Source organism: Peromyscus eremicus, chromosome 19 (genome assembly GCF_949786415.1).
Source record: "Peromyscus eremicus chromosome 19, PerEre_H2_v1, whole genome shotgun sequence".
NCBI lineage: Eukaryota > Metazoa > Chordata > Mammalia > Rodentia > Cricetidae > Peromyscus > Peromyscus eremicus.
The window spans coordinates 6,408,443-6,426,595 of NC_081435.1; positions in this window are offsets into that span (position 1 = coordinate 6,408,443).

The following is an 18,153-nucleotide window of genomic DNA, read 5'->3' on the forward strand; positions in this document are numbered from 1 at the left end:
TCTGGTGGTCCTTTTCTCCTCAAATTGTACATTTTGTATTTTTTCTTTCTCAGCTTACTCCTTTTCATTATAAGTTTCTATAAACATGAATACTAATAATCACACAATAGAATCTATACTAGCATGAATACTAGTAATCACACAACAGAGTCTATACTAGGCTGTTTTGAGATTTCCTCTTCTAATAGCATTAATTAATCTAAATCTTTTCACTTTAAACTAAGGCAGACTCTTTGGACATGGGCTAAAAGCAGCCACATTCTTTATCAAAATATCACAAGAACAATCTCTAGGCCACATATTAATATGATTCTCTGAAACATCTTAAGTCAGGCCCTCACAGTTCATCAAATCACATTCAGCACTACTGTCTTCCATGTTCCTATTAGTATGGACCATTTAGCAACACTTAAAGCATTCAATTCTTTTTCTAATCCACAGTCCCCAGGTCCATATTTCTTCAAACAAAATCATGATCAGTACTATCACAGCAAGACCCCATTTCCTAGTACCAACTTCTGTCTTGGTTAGGGTTCCTATTGCTGTGAAGAGACAGCATGACCATGGCAACTTTTATAAAGGAAAAACATTTAATTTTTTTGTAAGGTGGCTTACATTTTTAGAGGTTTTGTTCATTATCATTATGGTGCAACATGGTGGCTTGTAGTCAGACATGGTACTGGAGAAGAAGCTGAGGGTCTCACATCTTGACCAGCAAGCAATAGGAAGAGGTCTGAACTAAGCATAACTTGAGCATGGGAGACCTCAAAATCTGACCCCACAGTGGCACACTTCCTCTAACAAGGCCACACCTACTTCTACAAGGCCACACTTCCTAATAGTGCCACTCCCTATGAGCTTATGGGGTCCAGTTACATTCAAACTATGACAGGTATTATTCCTCAGACCCTCCTTTTGTTGAAACAGGTATTGTCACTCACTGGAAGCTTACCAAACAGGTTAAGCTGTTTGGCTAGTGCACCCTTAGGATCCATCCGGCTCTGCTTCCACAATACCAGGATGCTTTGCTATTTTTACATGGGCTTTGGGTGTCAGACTCAGGTACTGGTACACTTTACTAACAGTCATCTCCCCAGCCCAGGTTGCTTCTCTTTTGGTTGAGGTTTTGAGAAATTAGATGTATGAAAAGGAGAAACAAGGCTATTCTTTTCAGGGTCTAAATAAAATGATTCCCTCTAGGGTACTTCAAAATAAAACTGACAAATATAATTGAAACACAGAACTAATTTAATTGTGTATTTTTTAAAAAGACCAATGACAATTTGGGAACAGTCATGATATCTCAGCAGCAAATCAATTTTGATGAGCCAACAAAGTTAAATAAAGATCTAGTAACAGATCAGCTTCAAAATACCTGTGAATTTACTTCTTTTTATAATGGTGCTAATAGTTTATAAATGTAGCATTTCTCAATTATTTTATTCCCATTGAAATCAGAGTTATTGATTTATACTAAAGTGAGCAAGAATAAGGACATAAGTTTTATTGGAGTAATATAGTGTTTATACAAAATATCTCTGTAAAAACCATCTTTGGAGTTTTTATTTTTTTCTCAAAAGGTTTTTAATACTCCAAAATGTTGTGAATAGAAATATTAAAGAATATAATGTAGATCTGAATGTTTGTGTGGTCTCTTAAAAATAAACTTTGCTGTATAGAAAAATTTATTTTTAAAGTATTTTATTATTTATTTTTGTGTACATCTGTATGCATGTGTCTGATGAGGTCAGAAGGATGTCAGAGCCACAGAAGCTGGAGTTACAGGCAGTTGTGAGCTGCCTACAGGATGCTGAGAATCAAACCCAGGTTCTCTGCAGGAACAATACATGCTACTGTCTACCAAGCCATCTCTCTTGCCCTAAGTTTAGAAGTCATACGGCAATTGGAAATTAGAATAAAGGATCCCATGACTCTGGTTGTGACTGATCACATCATTATTTTCCAACTTCTTGTTTAAAGAGGAAAATGTAATTGGATCAGGTTTCTTCCAGGTCAAGAAAGAGCATGAATTCGGAAGCCACCAATGACTTACAGAGACCAAGGGCAAGAGGCATTCTGGGTAAGCAGAACTTCAGTTTTCAAAAGGAATGGTTTTTAAAAGTCTTGAGAAGGCCTCATTACTGTTGAGTCACAGGACTTACTTTTTAAAAGTAAATATGGACAATATTGGTATTATTATTAAAGAATAATAAAGTTGTCTACTAAAAATGTATAGACAACTATGTATGTACATGTGTACATGCATGTGTGTTTGTGTGCATGTGTGTATGCATGTGGTTTTGTTGGGATTCTCTCAGGAGCTGGAGGATTGTGCTGTGGGATGTCTTTCTGCATGCTGTGAATATGTGTTGCTCTGACTGGTTCTTAAATAAAGCTGTTTGGCCAATGGTGAGGCAGAATAAGGTTAGGCAGAACATTCGAACTAAAGAGATGGGAGAAGAAAGGAGAGTGAGAGAGTGAGAGGAGGCGCCAGCCCACCACCCAAGGAGCAACAAGATGCCAGCAGACCGGTAATGCCACAGCCATGTGGCAACATATAGATTAATAGAAATAAGTTAACTTATAAGAGCTAGTTAACAAGAAGCCTGACCCACAGGCCATACAGTTTGTAAATAATATAAGCCTCTGTGTGTTTACTTGTGACTAAGCAGCTGCAGGATGTGGTTGGGAGAGATTTGTCCTGACTGCAGGCCAAGCACGACTGGAGAAACTCCAGCCTACAGGATTGGTAGGAGGAAGAAAGGATATGAAAACACAATTACAAAGTCCAACTGACTGAGAAAATCCAGAAGTATCTCATCTTTAATATTTTCACAACAAATCCATACTAATGTGGAATTCAACTATTAGCTCTGCTGTAAGGCAAATACCATATAGCTTCAAAAAGTTCTGACGTGGTCAGTAGTAATACACACTAAAAAGACAGGAAAAGAATATTTTACTCTCTTCTCTGCAGTAATAGTGCATTTCAGGACCTGCTTTATATCATGTTAGGAGTTCAGTCCTTAGCCCAAAGGAAGCTTTCCTGAGGATACCCATCAGGGTTGATACACAGTCACATTACCGTGGGATAATGGATGACATTTTGTTTGTCAAATTAGGTGCAAATGAGCTGACTTTTACTCAGGAGAAAAGATTTTTTTTTTCTTTCGATGCCCTGTGGCATCTGAGTGAGGCCTGGCACTTCGGGCTGGAGAGTCAGAGTGGTGTCCTCATGACCTTTCTAGTCCATTTGGTGGCAGCTCTGTCAGACACCTGGCTATTCCTCTTCTCCAAAGCTACTGTAAGTCACAGCTTGCCATTTTCACATCTGCCCTCAGGTGTTATTTCAATGACATTAGCTGTAAAATATATGTGCTCAAGATAAATGAATTCCACCTAAGAAAGTTGAAGAAGTGTTAGAAAAAAAATAGAAATAGAAAGCTTATTTCTAGGATATCCCTCCATTTAAGTTTAAGATCAGTTGGTATTGATTTGCCTCATTAGTTACTTGAGGCAAATTGAGTGACTAACATGAGAGAAGAAGCCACATTTATTGAATCTGATATGTATTTGGTGGCAATGTACATACCTCTCACTATTGATCTGCAGATTAAGTACCGTCTCATAAGATGGAATAGACACATTTTTTTTCCTATACTTGATTAGCCCTTATTTCTTTTCAGAAGAGATTTTCATGTACCCCCAAGTGTGTAGCCAAGTCAAAGGTGAAAGAGATAAACAGCAGGCGGTCAATGGTTGCATAAGCCAGATGTGTCAGGTCCTGTACAATCAAACGGGAGATTATATGGGATGTGACTTTCCAGTATGGCAAAGCAAAGTAGCATGGGACAAATAGATGTAGTTAAATCCAACCGTTTTCTCTTATAATTTAACGCTATGTATATGTGCATCAAATTCAGCTTCCATTTCATTGGGATTCTCTGGATGCTTTTTACACCAAGTAGAGGAGAAATGCTGCTTAATCTCTGGCACTGAGAATTTCTAGCACATAGAAATATGTTTTATTTGTGTACTTCAAATTATGGTATGTTAGTGATAAAACTCATAGCTTGGGGCAAGTGAATCACTTTCCCATCATGAAATCTATGTAAAAATGATGTCATTACAAATAAGACTGACACCATGCATACCCGTGAAAAACAAACACCTCTCCAAACACCACCAAACTTTCCATGAATAAAGTCCCAATATTCCAAATTTGACAGGGTCTTATTGTAGTCGTTTCTCCTGGAGTTAGCTTTGATCTACTGGGTCCCGAGGTTACTACTACATGCTGCCAGGCCTTGACTCTCAAAGTTTTAAAGTGAGTTTCTTAAACAGTGAGAGCACAGGGAATTCTAAGATCACTCTAAGGAGGAGAGTCCTGATAGTGACCGAATGTTGGTAGAGAGTCTCAGAATTACACAGGGCATTGTAAGCCACCTAGAATTGGTACTTTCTAAGTATAATCATATAAATATTGAAATACAAGAGCAGTCTGTCCCCATGCTCTATTTTATTAGTTTATTGTTTTTTTCATAACAAATCGTCATAAAGTTGGTAGTAGGACCAGTACATATTTATCACTTTGTAATTCTATAGGTCAAAGTTTGGATGTGAATTTCATAGGTAAAAATCGAGGTATAGGCAGGGATTCCTTCTCTCCTGAGGCGCCAGAGGAAAGCCTGTTAGCTTGTGCCTGCCTTTTGAAGGCTACCACAGTCCTTGCTTCCTGCTTCCTTCTTCTTCACAGGAATATGCTGAGTCTTTTACCTTCTGTTCTTTCTTCTTCTGACCACAGCTGGGAAAAGTTTATGCCTTTAAGGGTGCAAAAGGTTAGCCTGCACCCACTCAGACAGACCAAAACAATCTCAATGTCACTGATCCTGTCCTGGTCCCTTTTGCAGCATAAGGTAACACATTCTTGGGTTCTAGAAATTGAGATCTGGATATCATTTGGGGGGAGGGGCAGGAGGCATTTTTCTGCCTAATGTAATTCATAATTTAACTTCCAATATTTAAGTATCTTATGTTTATTTTTAAAGCAGTACCAGATCACAACTATAAATGGCTTTAAAGCCAAATTAGCATAAATTAAATGAAAGAAGAATAATGGTATCAAATCTAATTAATTAGAAGTCTTTGCTTCCTGGAGGCCGAAACCTGGTTGAAGGGCAGGTTAGCATCTGAGAGTGTATGTAGTAAGGACTAATCCATGTAGAAGTGCAAGGATTGCAATTATAATTGAAAAGAAAGCTAAAATTTTTATCAGGCAGGCCAGTGATTTTTTTTTATAGTTAAAACTGGCCTTCTTCCACAACCACCCATAGTGTAAGCCTTTGACCTCTTTCTTAGAAGGCCGTAGGCTGTTTGGTTCTCATGTGATGAGATTGGGCATCCCTAAATAATAACAACCGTCATGTTAGTCTTGTGCTTGAGCACTTTCTAGCGGTCCGGAGTTTTTCTGACTAACCATACTGCTCATTGGTTCAGTCAGCTTGCATATAAAGTGTATTACATAGGCTATTTCCTGTGAGAACCTTTTATTCCTACACTCTGAACTCTGTAGCAAGGGTGAGAAAATCAAACTACCTACCAGAGCAGACTGAGAAGGTCAAAGAGTTTGAACCAGGCTATTGGGATCAAGTTCCAGCGGTGATGCTGATAGACGAATACCCAGGAGCCAGTCTATGTGCTCTTTACAGTGAAAGAATGGGAAATGGTATAATAACTGTGGTGGTTAGTTTTAGTTGTCAACCTAGCACAAAATAGAATCACCTGGGAAGAGAGTCTTATGAAGAGAGTGTCTACATCAGGTTGGCCTGTGGACATGTGTGTGGAGGACTGTCTTGACTGCATTAATATTGAGGTGGGAAGACCTAGCCACTGAGGACAAAACCATTCCCTAGGTCTAGGTCCTTGACTGTATTAGTGTAGAGAGTAGGCTAAGCACAAGCAAGCATGAATGCTCTTGACTGTGATGCTTCAAGTTTTGGCCTTGACTTCCTTGCCGTGATGGGCTGTAACCGCAAATTGTAAGCCCAATAAACTGTTTCTCAATACTTCTTCCAGGACATTTAATGTTAGCAACTAGAGAGAAGATTAGGAGAATAACATTAATACCAATTGCAGGAGACGTTTGCAAAGATCCAATGTAATAATTTAAGAACCTTTAAGCCATTTAGAGACAGTATAATAACTCATCATCCAAACTAGAACTATTTTTGTTACTTAAAGAGGGTACCACAAGTGCACTGCAGCTCCAGAAACCTCTCAGCACCAGCCGATCAAGGTGTAGGCTCCCACCATGCAGAAGGGACTTCCTGAACTAGAGTCATTAAATTTGGTACTTTCCATTTTACATGAGAACTACTCTAAACTTTAACCTGAATTATCATGTCATCTCTGTTGAAAATTACTTACTTGCTTTTAGTGTAATGAAGCTATTTCTTTCAAACATTTCATGTATAATTTTCTTCTGAGTCCCTTACAGCATTCTGGTGAAATGCCTGGCTCAGATTTTTAACTCCTGCTCTGTACTTGGTCTGAGAACTTTTTGAATCTCCCTGCACATCAGTTCTCTCATCTACCTTGCTCACACGATTGTAAATGAAAATGAATAAATCAATTTCTGCCTCTAAAGGACTTGGACTTTATATCTAGTGCAGATGAACAATGTAAATATCAATAAACAGAAAAACCAAGTGAGGTTCTCAAATTGACAGTACTCTGAATAATAAACTACACTATTTTCATGAGTACCTCTTCTGGACCCTGGAGGGAAAGTGTTAAATAATAAAGCTACAGTCCCTGACCTCAAGGAGCATACAAGCCTGTAGGAAGAGCAGGTGTTGAGCGAGTAAATGCACAGCCTAAGAGGGGAAGGTGTGGCTAGCACATGGCAGAGGAAAGCAAGACACAGCCCGTGAGTTTCAGCCCATTTGTGTGCCAGAATTTATTCACCCAACACTGACTGCAGTGGGACATGGGTCCCCTTTGCTAGGACCACAGCATATTAATGAACGTAAAAGATCATTCGCTCTTGAAAAAGTACAGCACACTCTCAGCTCACCTGGAGCTGATGGTCGTTAAACCTCCCAGGCTCTTTGCGTGGGCTTTTGTCCAGGAGCGATCTCTCTTGTGCAATTCTTTTATTGACTTATGAAAACACCAAAGGGAGAATTCAAATTTGTTTTTGAATGACATTTACCTTGACAACTTTGGCCTTTGTGCTGGCCTGTCAGAATAGTTTCTAATTCAGATTCTTTATAAATATTCCTTCTGGAATAGTTCCATCTGTCATTGCATGACTTGTTTCTGATAGAAAGATGTGAGAAGACAAGAAATAATCTCCTTAAGTTAAAATTCTCTATCATATCTCAATAAGAGAAATACTTTCAACAAGTTATGAGATATCATTGCAACGTACTTAAGAATTTTCTTAAATAGGAATATATATATATTAGATATTGTGGATGAAGCATAGCCCCACTGTCATGGAATTTTCTCCTAGAATGTGTTATTAAAATTCATGTATTGTCTCTGTATATATTTAATAAAATCTTAGGTTGTGTCTTGGTATTATAAGATAGAGCCATGAGAGATGAATCTTCAAATACATTTGAAGCTGGGGGACATCACATTCTGAGAGGGAACTTTTCCCTATACCATAAAAATGCTCCTAAAGTGGTTTGCTCAAAACGCTTTTGCTCATGACCATCTTATTTAACATTCATCACACCCTCCTCCACACACTATGGCTGCCTCTTTGACGCCTTTCTCTATTTTTGCCACCATTAGCACTAATCAAAATTGAGCATATCGTCTAATTTTCTTATTAATTTGTGTATTGGCCAGCTCTTTCCCTCAACAGAGCTTGTTCTCTTCACTCTGGTGAGGCCAACACTTAATATAGTGCATGGTACCTAATACCAAGTGCTCAATAAATATCCATATGATTCCAAATGGCCTAATTTCTGAGGGAATCCGAGCTTCTGAAGCTGCAAGAACAAGTCCATTTACCCCTTATCTTCTGCTGACAGCTCTCTGGGTCCTTGTGGCCTCAGTCATTTCCCTATTTGTCAAAGCTCATTCTTTTCCTGTGGGGTCTCAGGAGGACTAGAGGCTGCATTAAAGACCTGGACGTTACCCATGCAATAGATTATTAATCTTTCCAATAGCCATATTGGTAGATTGTACTCATTATAACAATGAGGACAGCGGGGCTCAGAGAGGGTGAAAAATTTATTGGAGGTTATTTAGGTAGTGATAAAATGTTTCTAATAAATAATGACACACTGCTTCTTACAAACCAGCTGGGCAGCTCTGAGTAGGCTATTTAATCTTTCTGATTCTGTTCCCTCATTTATAAAATCAAGGGGTTTGATCAGCTTTCTGAAACTGACATTTAAAAAGTATTATGACCACTGTGGCTGCTGCACATCTTAAGGGATTATTAATTCTGTTTTGACAGAGGAACTTTCCCCTTTCTGTTAAGTAAAAGATGGATTTCTGCAGGGCTCTTTTACTCTTCAAAACTACAGACAGAGATAACCAATCACATTTTCAATTTTTGCCATGTCAAATTGCTGAGTAATACTATAAAGATCTCAAAAATACTGACCAAATATTATCAAAAGTGTTCTAGCACAAATGGTGTTTCTAGGAATTATAAGTAAGGCACAAGTTATAGCCATTCCTTATTTTTATGAAAATAGTAGCAATTATTTCTGTAGGATAATGATAGCCATTGGGCGCTTAATATGTGTGACTGGTTATCAGCTCCTCAGTGTATTAGTTATTTGATCTCTCTAACATTACTCTATTCAGGTTTGAACAGCTGTGTCCTAAAGCCTCGTAAATTCGAGGTTTGTTGGTCAGCTTGTAGCACTGCTGCGTACTGGAGGAGTGTTTAAGAAGTGGGGCTTGCAAAGTGGATGGGGAAGAGGCCATGAGCTTTCAATCCTGTACAAAGAGCTGTAGGGAACTGAGGAAAGATGGCAGTGAGAGAATTGGTCCTCCCCAGGGATGAGCACACCAGTTGGTCCAGTGCCAAAAGGTCAACCCTGAAACTATACATACAAGTAAGATTATATGAACTCAACCGGTTATATTTAGGGATGTGTGTGTGTGTGTGTGTGTGTGTGTGTGTGTGTGTGTGTGTATGTGTGTGCATACATACATACATATATATATATATATATATATATATATATATATATGCATGCAATAACAATTAGTAAAAAAAGAGGTCATAAACCTGAAGGAGAGTGGGGAGGGTGTATGAGAGAGTTTGGAGGGAGAAAAGGGAGAAATATAAGTATATTATAATCCCATGAATAAATAAATAAACAAGAAAAGAAGAAAGAAAAGAAAGAAAGTTAAATAATTTGCCAGGATAGCTAGATATTAAGGGCAAAAAGGAAAAAAAAAGTACAAAAAAGTGGGGCCGAGTGGGAGAAGGCTGGGTCACAGGGATGCACCTTTTAGCAGATATCGACAACTTGCCTTTCCACATCTTCCTACACTCCTTGGTCTCCAGAGCTCAGCAACTTGCTCCACTGAGGGATCCCAGTCATGATACGATGCCTCACCACAGGCCCCCAAACAATGAGTCCACACAGCAACTGATGGAAACCTCTAAAACTGTGTGCTCGAAGAATCCTTTCATCTTTATAAATTGATTATCTCAGGCATTGCAACATAGTAATAGAATGCTGGTAAACATCAAAACAAAAACAAAACAAAACAATAACAAAAACAATTATTCCTGTTTCTAAGATAAAAGCAAATACGAACTCACAGGCTGGGTGTAACATAGACTTAGGATAGAACCAAACACGACTGGAGGGAAAAAATGTCAATGTAATGATGTCTAACGATATTCTGCTATACTCATAGATTGGTGCCTAGCCCAACAGTCATCAGAGAGGTTTCATCCAGCAACTGATGGAAACAGGTGCAGACATTAGTCAAACATTAGGCTGAGCTCCAGGAATCCTGCAGAAGAGGGGGAGACAGGATTGTAGGAGCCAGAGGAGTCAAGGACATTACAAAAAACCCCACAGAATCAACTAACCTGGCTCATAGGAGTTCACAGAGACTGAACCAACAACCAGGGAGACTTCATGGGACTGACCAAGGCACTCTGCATGTATGTTATAGTTGTGTAGCTTGGTGCTCTTGTGGGGCTTCTAACAGTGGAGCAGGGACTGTCTCTGACTCTTTAACTGACTTTTAGGACCCTACTCCTCATAATGGCTACCTCGCCCAGCTTTGATACAAGGGGAGGTGCCTAGTCTTACTGCAACTGGATTTGCCATGTTTTGTTGATGTTCATTGGAGGCCTGCACTTTTCTGAATAGAAATGGAGGAGAGGATTGGGGTGGGAGTAGAGGGAAGGTCAGGGGGAGGGACTGAGAGGAGAGGAGGGAGGGGAAACTGTGGTTGGGATGTTAAATCAATAAATAAATGAAAAAGGAAAATCAAACACAGTTCTTAGAAAGTTGTTCCATACAGAATTAGTGTCATAATTAAGATTTTGGCTCAAACTGGCTAGCACACCAGAAAGTGCATCTTATTAGTCAATACCTGCACACCTACACACTGTGTTGAGAGGATGTGCACACCTACACACTGTGTTGAGAGGATGTGCATTCTAGTCAGGATGGAGCAGGTGCTCATTCCATCAACGGAAAGAGTCACTCATGACAGATTTAGAAACCCAGTGATTAAAAACAGTGGATAATAAAGTATATATATTCTATCTAATAGAAGTCAGTGTTAGTTAATTCTACAACAAAACTATTTTTAGACAATTCCTCATCGTTTTAAACTTTTATTTAGAATTATTTTACCACTTTGCATACTGAAATACATGAAATGCCTTCTTGTCTCTGTATTCAACCTGTATAACTACACAACCACAATTAGAGAATTGTTGTTTAAAGGGGTTGGTTTCTCTATTTTGTTTTTTAATTCTGTGACTGTCTGTGCACATGAGTGCAGGTATCAGCAAGGGCAGAGGCATCAGGTTCTTTGAGCTGGAGTTCTGGAGTGTTGTGAGATGCCCTTGTAGTGCTGGGTTTGGGATCTGGTCCTCTGGAAGAGCAAGAAGTGCTCTCAGCTGCAGAGCCATCTTTCAGTCCCCTTGGCTTTTTACTTTAATGCACATGTGACTCAGAAGTGAGCCAGAGCATCTGTCTGTCAGCTTACAAACTGCAGGAAAAAGCCACTTTTCAGTGATTGGATTCGCTTGTTTCTGTGAATAGTTACTTTCTTTTTATTACTTAAGTTTTAAATGGTTTTATGCTCATATTTGTGATTCTGTGCCTTATTTTTGGTCTATAGGTGGTCTTTTAAATGAATAGATTCTGAATGACCTAATTGAACAAATATTCTTCCAGTTGCCTTTCTACTTTTAGTGTCTGGTGAAGTTGAGCAAAGATCGGTCAAAAAAAAAATTTAGGGTTATTATTGTTCATGTTCCTACTAAGGAGAAGGGTACTTAGGAAACAAACAGATGCAGCCAGTTTACACACAGCATCTATGGACTTAAATAATCATTCAAGGGTAGGCAAGATGGTTCAGTAGGTAAAGACACCTGCTACCAAGCCTGACCCCCAAAGTCCATCCCTGGGATCTACATGGTGGCACAGGAAGGACACGCTGAGGGACACACCTTTGGGCTCCACGTGTGCACTGATAGGTATTGGATCCCCGGTTATTGGGTATCCTCTGCCGCCAATGCAATAGGCCAATGAAGCCAAATTAATCGGTCCAGGTTTAATAAACAGAGCAAAGCAGCTATCAGGTGACTCTTGGGAAGGCAGGAGGGAGAGCACACGGCACATCAGATGACCAGGTCTTAAATATCCTGTAGAAGTGGTCTTGAGCAGCCCCGGGGGAGGGATCGACCCTCGGCAGGCTTTCTGAGAGGTAGAGTCTGGAAAGGGCAGGTCCAGGGAGCTTGGAGATCCCCAACACGCTCCATGGAACACGTGTATGAAAACACACTCACAGTGAATCAATGTAAGAAGAAAATTTAAGTAATCATTGAAACATTTAGTTGGGAAGGAGCTCTGGCCTGTCTCTGGTGAGCTCCCACGCTTTAATCCATATGCCATTTCACCCTGCAGCCAGTTAGAGACATGCTCCCATGAGTCCTTAGCTGGGCTTCATGATGATGGCGCCAGCATGTACTTCGCTTTCACCCACTCTAAGATGAGCCCATACTCAGCATTAGTAACAAATCCAAATACTGTGGAATGAAACTGTTCCCGAAGCTTACAGGCTGAGACCTGGCAGAGGGTGGCTAAACAGTGCCTTTCAAAGGAAAGCAAACCGCTAAATAGACCATTGCACCATCCTGAAGCCATGGCTGTTCACGCTCCGGTTAGTTGTTCATTTTAAAGCCGTGGAATAAAAGTTTTGGTGCAGAAGTAGCAGAAGTCTACAGAGATGGAATTTACACAAATAAATGTATTTATTTTACATATGTACAAATCTAAGCAGTACAGTTCTTTAAAAATGTTTTCTGCCAGCTAGCCATTTAATTTCACCAAAGAACTGTTTTTTAAAAAATCATGTATATGTTATACATATATGTCTGATGATTATTTTAATGTTTCTAAAAGGATGTTTAATTTTTACTTTTTAGAAAAGCAGAATTTGTTATGACTTGGAATTATTTTAAGGTTATTTAGTGACTGTCATTTGTGTTAATGGAGTTTTAATAGATTTTTCCACTTTGTCAAGTCAAAATTGGCAAAATTAAGTATTGGTACAGACTATCAGGTCAAAAGGAATTCTTTTTATGGTGTGAGCCTTTCAAACCTGACTTTGTAAGGTATGCGCAGCTTAGAAGTATGGGTATCTCAGACACCTCTCGGTCCAAAGAGGAACTGGAAAGATGGATTAGCCAGCACAGTGCTTCCTGATAACGTGAGGATCTGAGTTCAGATCCCCAGTCAGCCTAGCCCAATCTTCAAGCTCCACATTTAGTGAAAGATCGTTTATCAAATGATGAGTTTAAGAGTAATTGTCGTGCGGAGGTAGCCCACGCCTTTAATCCCAGCACTCGGGAGGCGGAGTCAGGCGGATCTCTGTGAGTTTGAGGCCAGCCTGGGCTACAGAGTAAGATCCAGGACAGGTTCCAAAACTAAACAGAAAAACCCTGTCTTGAAAAACCAAAAAAGAAAAAGAGTAATTGAGGAAGACACTTCAATATCTGACTTCCATACTTTTAAACACATGGGAACATGCAGGTACACCTCAGCCTCGGACCTCCATATGTACCCCATATACACTCACGTATACACATGAGCCTCTGACTACACATGCATGGACACATATGCACACACACATTCACATGCACATATACCCTCTGGATTTCATATCCACCCAACAATTCATCAACCTTTTGCCTCCATTTGTACACACATTCATATACACTCACACACAGACATTCACATATACATACATGCATACACACACACACACATATATATATGCTCCCCACATACATTCACATATACATATGAACCTCTGACCTACACATTCACAGACACGCATGCACCATACACTCACAGGCACACATAACATTTGGCTTACACACACACACACACACACACACACACACACACACACACACAAGTGAGCTATCTGGTCCTTCAGGATGCTTGTCACTTCTAGGTGGAGAAGCCGAAACACTAAGTTTAACAAGCAGAAGTGGTAGAACCTGTACTTCTGGATTTCACTGTTTTGTGTCCACAGTGTTGTTCCTGGCAGTAATCTGGTATTTTCACATTGACAATAACTCCTGTAAATGAATACCAAGACGTTCTATTCTATATTCTTACTGAAAGTCATACCTTTATGAAGAAGACACAAAGACATTTTTATACCATTCATAAGGGAAAAAAAACTAATCTTTTCTTGGCTCCTTCCAGGTAAAAAAAGATCATTTCCACGCTGTCTCTGATACGGCATTGAACTAGGCAGTGAGATCAATGCCTGAAAAATGGAAGTATGTAGGTCATCACTGTGGGCTCTTTCAGGATGCACTCAGAAAGAGTTGGGTGATGAACACCCATGAGCCCAAAACAGACAAATTATAAATTGACAACATGTATAGCAAAAAGCATAAAATACACAGGCGGAGAATCTGCTTTTATAAAATTCCAGTTTCCATTCGGGCAAGTGACACTAGCTGCAGGTTCACAATGTGCTGTCACCACCAGAACACCTATTATCATCAAGCATGAATATAGATACTTAACATATGCCATTTAATCAAATCATACAAGTGGAAAAGGGATTTCCAGGGGAGAGGATCATCAATCCCTAGAACAGGCATTCATTAAAACCATCCTGAAGGAAGAGAAAGGAAGCGGTAAGAATCCCACATCTCACCAGCTGACAAAGGGGTTTGGGGAAGAGCCCAGAGGGGTTCTTTGAACCTTGGTCCAGGAAAACAAGCTCCTTTCTTTTCCTCTCCAGAGCTCTGTTTTGTAAAGTTGACAACCACCTGCAGGGATATTTCTGAAGGACAGAGCCATCTTGTCAGCATTACAAATGTCCTTGGTGAGTGAGGCAGAAAGAAAGGGCTGTGCAGGACATTCCTGACAAGTCTGCAGGATTTGAAATAGTAACCATCCTTATGTCAGGGGATTTTTTTTTCCTCCAGATGAGGTGGAATGGTTTAAAACCATGATAGACTGAACGTTGCGATCCAGTTCCTTATCATATGGAGGAGACTGAGCATATAAACAAATATGTGTGAGGTGCTTAGTATATTTTTATTTCCTTAGATCACGGTGGACAACTTGAATAAGAGCAAAAGGCTGAGTCTAATGTCTGCCAGAGTGGGCACGTTGGGGCAGCCCAACACACCGCATCTTCTCTATGCCTCTTGGCTTTTGATTCAAACATGATCCATGTTCAACATGAATTCCCATCAATACAGGTAATATCATGTGTTTATATGAATACGTACACAGACATACGTCCCTACATATATATTAGTTTGTGTACAATATGATGGTATATATGGATAAATACATATTACACATATATAAACCTATACATATATATGCATATGTGTACATAAGCACAATTGTTTCATCATATATGTGCAAATACTGCCAATAACTTATCTGCTTCCTTCTTATTTTTCTAGAAACTATTATCCTTCTTTACCCCAAAATGAAACAGATACTATCAATTCGCTAGTACAGCAAAATGTAAATCCTTAAGTCCAGAGGTGGGGACAACTAAATTTTAATAACTTTCTTGAGTGTGCAGTAGTGCACAGCTAAAACGGACCCCTCGATACTATACCACAGTCTGTGCAGCCCAGCTCCTGCAGATTGCCCTGCTTGGCAGTGTCTGAGTCTGTTATCACACTGCAGCTGGGTGTTCTGTTGCTGTCCACCACCTGTGCTACCACCAAAGGCCATGCGGATGTCTGTGGTCTGTGCCCCCATGCTGGTGTCTGTGATTCTGGCTGCCTCCAGTTGATGTGAGTGGCCTGAGCAGCCACCTGAGGCCATGTTGATGTCCATGGTCCATGCTACTGCAGAGGACCACACTGGGGTCCATGACTTCTATGACAGCCCCCACCCTCACCTCGGGGAAAAAAGTAACAGCCTAGACATAAAGCCATTGAAGAAGTCTTAAAATTTGTGATAATGAGGCTAAGGTATAGTTCTCCACAGTGAGTACATGGGAAACACAAATTGTTTTTTTTTTTCCTTTTGGGGGGAGAGGGGGTTCACAAAGGTAGAGGAATGGGCCTGGGAGGACTGAGAAGTGAGAGCAATCTGGGTGCATAATGTGAAATTCCCAAATAATCAATAAAACACTGTGCAATAATAATAATAAAAGACTGTCCTGCTCATTCTCTGGAATTTTCTGTTTTAGTAAGTTGGTATCCTTCATGCTCCAAAATTAGGGACTTTTAGCCTTTCCTGCTTTCTTGCATCTGTGTCATCTGCAAGCCCTTGTGACCCTCATTCTTTGATACTTTCTAAATACACTTTGGTGACTATTACCAACAATCCAAGTTCACCAACATATTTCTGTAGCATGAATCTTAAAAGGTCTTATTAATAAAATCAAACCTGAGGCCAGTTATTGGGGTGAATGCTGGAAGATCAGAGAAGCAGAACAAGCCACAGCTACCTTATGTTGCCAATTCCTCAGCTGATCCTGTTTTCTCAGACTGGAAGCCTCTGAGTCCTTGTCCAGAATGAATCTCAGCTGAACTGCTGCTCGAAAGCCTGAAAGCTTAACCAGTCAAAATGCTTAACCAGCCAAATGCTTAACCAGCCAAATGCTTAACCAGCCAAATGCTGCTAGTTTCTGATCTTCATGCCTTTTATACCTTTCTGCTTTCTGCCCTCACTTCCTGGGATTAAAGGCTCACTTTCTGGGATTAAAGGCATGTGTCACCATGCCTGTCTATTTCCAATGTGGCCTTGAACTCACAGAGATCCAGGAGGATCTCTGCCTCTGGAATGCTAGGATCAAAGGCGTGTGCTACCACTGCCTAACCTCTATGTTTAATATTATGGCTGTTCTGTCTCTGACCCCAGATAAGTTTATTAGAGTGCACAATATTTCGGGGAACACAATACCACCACATATTTCACCTAAATTACTACAAGACCCTGATGCTCCACATCCCCGATTTTCTTCTTTTCCTTTACCCAGCCACCCAGAATGGTCTTCCAGTTCATTTAGAATTCCTGGAATTTATTATTGTTGTTGTTGTTGTTGCTAATTATTATTATTTTTTTTTTTTTTTGGTTTTTTGAGACAGGGTTTCTCTGTGTAGCTTTGTGCCTGGAACTCACTTGGTAGCCCAGGCTGGCCTCGAACTCACAGAGATCCGCCTGGCTCTGCCTCCCAAGTGCTGGGATTAAAGGCGTGCGCCACCACCGCCCGGCCGTTGCTAATTATTTACAGTGCCTCATAAGCTTGTGTACAGTCTGCTTCCGGACTTTGCCCCAGACTTAACTTTATCGCTCTCTTCATTCACTATCCTAAGGTCCTCTAATTTGTCAAACACGTCTGTTTTAGTTCTCTACCATTTTCTGCTTCCTTTGTTTAAATCCTCAGCCTTTTGTCACTGTTAAGAGTTGACCGTTGTTCAACTAGGCTTGTTTCAAATTCTGTCTCCTCAAAGATGCCCACAGCCCCTACCCCAGTCACACATTTACCCATTGCTCTTCTTCACTTCTTTCCAACACACAAATGCATTCTCATACACTTACTTTCTTGTTATTGCCTCTTTTTTTCCACTAGGATGAGGCCTCCAAGAGAGTATAGACATATCTTATTCACCACACACAGCCAGCACATCCGTGCCTGGATCACACAGGGATAGTGGGTGAATTCATTCTCCTTTTCTACATTTTTGAATCAGAAATTAAGTTGGGGGAGGGGATGAGCTCCAATCTCCAATAGCTGAACCTAGGCACAATATTCAAAACCCTCATGTCTGAGCTTCCCATTCCTGAGTCAACACTGAGAATAATGAAGTCAACAGGCAGAATGAGCAGAACCCAGAGCTGGTGACAGTTGTTTGAAATTCGGGGGCATTCCTTTCCTTCCTCTTATGATGGGAGATTCCAGCATCATTCCAGTAAATTCTTTCCTCTCCTCTCATATTTAAGTTGGTTTGGAAGTACGAGAGACTTAGAATTAGGGTTCCAAACCACCGTCAATGGGATCTCTCCTGCCTTTTGTTTTGAACCTTCATGAATGATAAAACACAAAGATCTGAGTAATCTCTCTCTGTCTGTCTATCATCTGTCTGTCTGTCTGTCAGTGCACACACACACACACACACACACACACACACACACATACTTCATATGCCTGGGCTACTTTTTCCTGTGCTGACAACCCAAACTTACAATTTGCATTCCTTCTATTATCATAGCATCCCTGTCTCTCTGTAGCATGCCATTCACAGCCAGACTTGCATCTTCTTATTCACTTGTCTCTTTCACAGTGGTGTGTTTTCTTGTGTACAGCATCGTGCTTGGTGCCTAGCACAATGCCCAGCACAGGAACCTGTGGTGACGAAATGAACAACTCTTTGGTTGGTAAGACCTAAGAGGTGCAGGGCAGATTCAGGGTATC